Here is a 7,283-nt window from a genome sequence, read left to right as displayed (position 1 = left end):
AGCCAGATAAAAAAGATTTTGGTTATAGTTTTCCTTGCGACGGTCCGAGACGCGGCGGTACTTGTGATATTTCTGCTTGGGACGCGTTTTATTTGGCGGTTTTTTTGGATGTTAAATACCATTGGATGGGTTACTTTTTATTGGTACTGGAAACACATCACATTATGGCAGAGTAACATTTCACAGTTTAATGAATCTTCTACTTATTTGATGGGATGGTTAAAAGATTACCTATGGTTAAACTCTTCACAACTTATCAATGGGTATAACCCTTTTGGTATGAATAGTACATTTATCGGTATGGGCGTGGATGTTCCTATTTGGACATCTTGTTTGGGCTACTGGGTTTATGTTCTTAATTTCCTGGCGTGGATATTGGCAGGAATTAATTGAAACTTTAGCATGGGCTCATGAGCGCGCCTTTGACTAATTTGATTCGATGGAGAGATAAACTAGTGGCTCTGTCCATTCTGCAAGCAAGATTGGTTGGATTAGCCCACTTTTTGGTAGGTTATATATTCACTTACGCAGCTTTCTTGATTGCCTCTACATCAGGCAAATTTGGTTAATTCATTTTTTGAATGAATATGTTCTATCATCGACAATCTCATTTTGTTCGATGTAGAGGGTGGTCCACCTTCTTATATTTCTACATCTAGGATCCGACTTGTATCATTGATAATAATAGGAACTGAACCATTATGGCAAGGAAAAGTTTGATTAAGAGGGAGACGAAGAGGCAGAGATTAGAACAGAAATATCATTTGATTCGTCAATCCTCAAAAAAAGAAATAAAAGAACTTCCGTCGTTGAGTGATAAATGAGAAATTTATGGAAAATTACAATCTCCACCACGCAATAGTGCACCTACACATCTTCATCGACGTTGTTTTTCGACCGGGAGACCGAGAGCTAACTATCAAGACTTTGGGTTATCCGGACACATACTTAGTGAAATGGTTCATGCATGTTTGTTACCAGGTGCAACAAGATCAAGTTGGTAATGATAAAACTATCCCTTCATGTTTCTATTGATCTCTATGATCGATGATCATAGATATCCCCCTTTACCATTCTGTATAAATGAGTTATTCTATTTGTATAGGTATGGTAGAGGGGCATATCCAATCCTCGTTTGTACATTAGTTCCCATCTCTTCTCTTCAACGCAAGGTAGAGTAGCTTGGTAGCTCGCAAGGCTCATAACCTTGGGGTCACAGGTTCAAATCCTGTCTCTGCAATATTGATCGATTTTTTTGTCAAAAAACTTTTAGGTCGGACTCTGTTAACTAGTCAGTAATTACTATTTTTCTTTTTGGATTGAAGGAAAAGAAGTAGGAAGAGAAGATAGAACCACTACACTATCGTAGTAAACTCTACCGAATCATTCACCCTATTACATTATTTCACTATAGGCGGATAGCGGGAATCGAACCGGCCGCGTCTTCTCCTTGGCAAAGAGAAATTTTACCATTCGACCATATCCGCAATTTTTTTTTTGTTGTTCGATAAACACATTATATGTCCTCACATATATGATATATCATGCTTGGATCATTATTTTGCAGGGACAGATACTATTTTCAGATTCAGAACGATTCCAATTATTCTTATAACTCTAATTATATAACATACATGAAACAAAAAAAAGAAATATTATATATTTCCAATTATTCTTATAATTCTAATTATATAACATACATGAAACAAAAAAATAAATATTATATATATTTTTTTATATATAATATAATATTTCTTTTTTTGTTTCATTCAAGAAGTTGGACTTTGACACCCCCCAATTTTTTTTTATTTTTTTTTGACTCATCTTATATTCTGGAATTTTAATGTGTCTCACAACCCGAAGGGGGTTGTTTTATTAAGGATAGCTACTAGAAATACTAATCCAATCCATAATGATGTACCGGAAAATACAACATTTTTGTTACTTGACCAACCATCAGAAAAAGCAAATACAATGGGTACACTAATCAATAAGATTGATGAAGTAGCAATTAATGCAAAAACAGCCAATTGGAAAGCAATAGTCATGCTTCTAATCCTCCAAGCTACCAACAAATAAACCATACACCATTTGATCCCTCTCTCACCCAAAAATTGTAATAAAATGCATCATGGAGGGATTTGACCATGAACCCATTGATCCTATAGGACTTATTATCACTTTATTCGGACATGGAGTCGCAGACCTTTTTTTTACTTCACAAACGTGCATGCTGGCCCACGCTCATATATACAGATAGATAAATCAACAATAGATATACCCATAATGGGGGTGTTTTTACAGATAGTGATGGTATCAACTCATATGGCCATGTTCTATTCTGGAGAATACAAATAAAATAAATGGAGATTGTCTTTCGGAGAGATGGCTGAGCGGTTGATAGCTCCGGTCTTGAAAACCGGTATAGTTCTTTGTTCAGAACTATCGAGGGTTCGAATCCTTCTCTCTCCTTTTACCCGTTGAATCTATTTCTTTCTTTATTTGTTTCGCCCGGCTCGGCTAGGCAACTTAGCCGAGACAAAAAACAATAGATATAATTGAGTTAAAAAAAAGTAAGACTTTTTCATCAAGTATCAACTAATTCCAATTCCAATACATATGGTGGGATCAAAATAATTCCTACTTCAGATATTTGATCTTATGTCTCAGTTAAGAGGGGTCATGAAAAGAATAGGTTCTAAATCATGATCAATTCCTTTTTCAAATCCTGCTGTAGTTGCACGGGCCCTTCCCGCATGCCACAAATGACCCACGAATAGGAAGAATCCTAGAACAAAATGAGAGGTAGCTAACCAACTTCTAGGAGAAACATAATTGACTGCATTGATCTCGGTAGCTACACCACCCACGGAATTTAAAGAACCTAAAGGAGCATGCGTCATACATTCCGCGGAACGATGTTCTTGCCAAGGTTGTATATCTTTTTTCAGCCTACTCAAGTCCAAACCATTGGGACCCCTTAAAGGTTCTAACCAAGGAGCATGGAGATCCCAAAAACGCATAGTTTCTCCTCCAAAAATGACCTCTCCGGTCAGGGAACACATTAGATATTTACCTAAACCAGTAGGTCCTTGCGCGGATCCCACGTTAGCCCCAAGACGTTGGTCTCTAACTAGAAAAGTGAATGCTTGAGCTTGAGCAGCTTCGGGCCCAGTGGGCCCGTAAAACTCACTAGGATAGGTGGTATTATTGAACCAGACAAAACAACAAGCGATGAAACCAAAAATGGATAAAGTAGCTAAACTATAAGACAAGTAAGCCTCCCCAGGCCATACAAGTGCTCGCCGAGCCCATGCAAAGGGTTTGGTTAAGATACGCCAGATTCCACCAATTATATAAATAGAACCTAACCATACATGTCCTCCAACTATATCTTCTAAATCATCCACACTAACAATCCAACCCTCTCCCCCAAAAGAAGATTTTAGTAAATAACTAAATATAACATTTGGGCTAAGTGTCAAGTTGGTAATTTTTCTTACATCTCCACGGGGCCAAAAAAAAGAGCCTTGAGTACTAGAAGAAAAGCACCTATACCTAACAAGATTAAGTGAATACCCAAAATTGTGGTCATTTTATTTCTATCTTTCCATACATAACCGAAGAATGGAAAAGATTATTCAAAAGTTTCGGGTCCAAGAAGTGAATGATAAATACCACCAAAGCCCAATACTGCAGAGGAAATTAAGTGAAGTACTCCGGATACAAAGTATGGAAAGGTGTCTATAACCTCCCCGCCAGGACCTACCCCCCAACCTAGAGTATCTAGGTGGGGAAGTAAAATCAATCCTTGTTCATACATGGGTTTCTTTGGTACGAAATGAGCCACTTCAAATAGGTTCATTGCTCTGGCCCAGAATACGATTAATCTAGCATGGGCCACGTGAGCCTCGAAAGTAGTTTCTTGGACAAATTAATAAGTCAGCGTTCCTAGCCCACTAAAGTTTAAGCCGGTGGTTTCTTGGTCACGACCGGCTAAAGTTAAAGTTCCATTAAAAGCGTTTCCACGGGGTAGAACCTCCTCGGGAATATAAGGTTTTCATGAGGCTGATCCTGAGCCGCCATCCAAGCACGAATACCTTCGTTTAAAAGAATATTTTTGGTGTAGAAAGTTTCAAATTCAGGATCTTCCGCTGCACGGATTTCCTGGGAAACGAAGTCATAGGCACGTAGGTTCAGAGCGAGACCGACTACCCCAAGAGCACTCATCCATAAACTGGTTACTGGGACAAATAGCATAAAGAAATATAACCAACGTTTATTGGAAAAAGCAACCCCAAATATTTGGGACCAAAAACGGTTAGTGTTGACCATTGAATAAGTCTTTTCCACTTGAGTTGGGTTAAAAGCACAGAATGTATTTGCACCATCACCATCTTCGAATAAAGTATTTTCCATAGTAGCACCATGAATAGCGCATAACAGAGCAGCGCCTAATACGCCGGCAACTCCCATCATATGAAATGGGTTCAACGTCCAATTATGAAATCCTTGGAAGAAGAGATAGAATCGAAATATAGCTACTACACCAAAACTGGGGGCAAAGAACCAACCAGATTGACCTAATGGATAAATGAGGAATACCGAAACAAAAATAGGAATTGGACGGAGAATGCGATTGCATTATAAGGTCATGAACTGAACAGTCGAGCAAGTTGAATTGACGTAACATGAAAACGATTAGTCCGAAAAGCCGTGGAGAGCAACAAAAGTCCATAGACCACCTAATTGACACCAACGAGTAAAAATCCCCCTGCGCTTCAGGGACCCCATAGCAGCAACAAAGAATGTGCTAAACTATTAGCAGGAGTAGAAACTACGGCGGTTAAGAAATTGCATCCTTCCAAATAGGAACTGGCCAATCCATGGGTATACCATGAAGTTACAAAGGTTGTACCTGTGAACCAACCCCCTAAAGCAAAATAGGCACAAGGAAAGAGCAATAGACCGGACCAACCTACAAAAATGAAACGATCCCTCCGTAACCAGCCATCCATAATATCAAATAAATTCTTTTCGTCTTTTGTAAATCTACCAAGAGTTATAGTCATAGTGATCCTCCTATTCAACTACTTCAACCATTTCTGAGCACCTCATAGCATTTTCAGGACATATGAGAGTTCAATCATTTATGTATGATTCCCCGTCCCTTTGCCGCTTCCAATGGGTTTCGGGTTTGAAGAAAAAATCCTTTCTTTCTTTTTTTTTCTATTGGGTCATAAATCGACCTAGGTAAATCCACGAGCTCGATTCGATTATTCCTTCCTCTTATTATTCTTTGTGATTGTGAATAACTTATCTGAATCCTGCTGAATTGTTTTATTGTCTTATGACTAATAACTCAGATTAATTTTTTGAAATAACTATTCAAGGAACAAATGATCCCCGCTCCCGCCACCAGTTGCTCCTCCGATCTACACCCGTTCCATCAACTAATCTTATTTTTGGATCTTTTTCATAATATAATATTGAGAAAAGATCAAGAAATATCTTTATGGATTCTTCCAACTTCTATGTATATTAAACTACTACAGTAAGATATATATAATTTTTTACTTTGTTTTTCTTTATTTATATTATATTTTTATTCTTACATTATAATTTATTTAATATATTAATTATTAATAAAATATAAAATAATAATTTTGGGGTTGTTTTTTGAATTGTCTTCTTTTTTATAGTTCCTTTTTTTTCTGACAACTAAAGAAAAGGTAAAGTAAATAATAAAATATTAAAAGTGGCTTTTTTGGTCCGACCTGTTAAAAAGATACTCTAGAGTGTTCAATTCATCTGAAGGAAAAAAAAGGAAAATTACTTATTTTTCCTGGCCCCTAAATAAAATACGATACACAATATTGAAGACTACTATATATATATGAGACTGGAAATGAAAGTACCTAGCTTTCTCATATCCGTTATCAATCACATTGTCGAAACAAAAATATCGGATGCGTCGATATGTAAATATTTAGTACATGAAGCCACGATCTGATATAGATATATCCTTATATAGATAATAGATAAATATCCTATCTAGATATAAGCAGCTGATCCTTTTTTGGAATCAATTCAAAGAAAGATATTAAAAAATAGGCGGCTCTTTGTGACTCGGAATAAACGTTTACCGTGTAGGAACGGAATAATAATTTATTGTTATGGAGGATCCAGGAACAAGAGGATTTAATCAGAAATATCAACAAATTCTTGCGTAGTCTAAGGAAATGGAAAAAAAAAATTATGAGGCTGCAATCCCATCTCTATCGAATTTGAATATCGGAATAGCTGATATAGTCATGATTTAATGGGTCAGGTCCACTTTCTTTTTCTTTTGTTTATTTCTTAAATTTATGATGGAGAAGAATGACTATATAATATAACTTATTATAATAATTAACTAATTAATAATATTAATAAAAACTTATTATTATGCATATGCTTACTTTGTTTTATTACAAATATCAACAATATCTCTACTATACACTAAAAAATGAAGACCCATACTAGAGTTTTGTAGAAAAAGCCTCTTATCGGATTTGAACCGATGACTTACGCCTTACCATGGCGTTATCTACCGCTGAGTTAAAAGGGCCCATTTTATTCCTGAATGAGCCAATGTGAAAACATATACATGTACATATATTATATACATAGGTGCACGCAGTAAACTCATAGTGTCTCATTCGGGAACAAGATTTTTTTTAGGTTAAAACCTAATTTATTTGCTTTTATTGATCCCTATCACAATGAGACTCGATTGATTGATACACAATTTGACATAGACACAAGATATTTGATATGTGATATGTGATCAAATCATGTAATAAAAGGATTCAACTCGAACTCGTATCTGGAATAAAAGAAAACTCTTATAAAAAAAATAATAAACTTTCTATTGTTTCTTAATTTCCTGGATGTGAGATAGGCATATCTCATCTTAACAATGCGTGAATCGGTGGGTGAAAGTTGAAGAATGGGGTTTAACCTTTTTCTGTCGGTTCCTCTACTTCATTCATCATTATAATTATAACATTACTTCATTTCATATCATATAGATTGGAATCACGAAAGGTAGAAAACCTATTTCGATTTAGTCACACCATTACATTATATTGACAAATACAAAAAACTATTCATACTATACTCATAGTATGATGTCGATCGGGCGGATATGCCCCCATCGTCTAGTGGTTCTAAAATCTCTCTTTCAAGGAGGCATTGGGGATTCGACTTCCCCTGGGGTAGGGTACTACGAAAGGAAGTTG

At 36.3% G+C, this 7,283-nt stretch overlaps 1 non-coding gene across 1 annotated transcript; it reads left to right on the top strand.

Moving 5' to 3' along the window:
* The first annotated feature begins 2,379 nt into the window (after positions 1 to 2,379).
* On the top strand, positions 2,380 to 2,472 carry TRNAS-UGA (transfer RNA serine (anticodon UGA)). The gene has a single exon. It is a non-coding gene; the product is annotated as a tRNA-Ser (tRNA).
* The last annotated feature ends 4,811 nt before the right edge of the window (positions 2,473 to 7,283 follow it).

Source organism: Coptis chinensis, chromosome 6, assembly GCF_015680905.1.
Source record: "Coptis chinensis isolate HL-2020 chromosome 6, ASM1568090v1, whole genome shotgun sequence".
NCBI lineage: Eukaryota > Viridiplantae > Streptophyta > Magnoliopsida > Ranunculales > Ranunculaceae > Coptis > Coptis chinensis.
The sequence above is the reverse complement of the archived record's forward strand: the minus strand, read 5'-3'. Positions and strand labels throughout refer to the sequence as shown.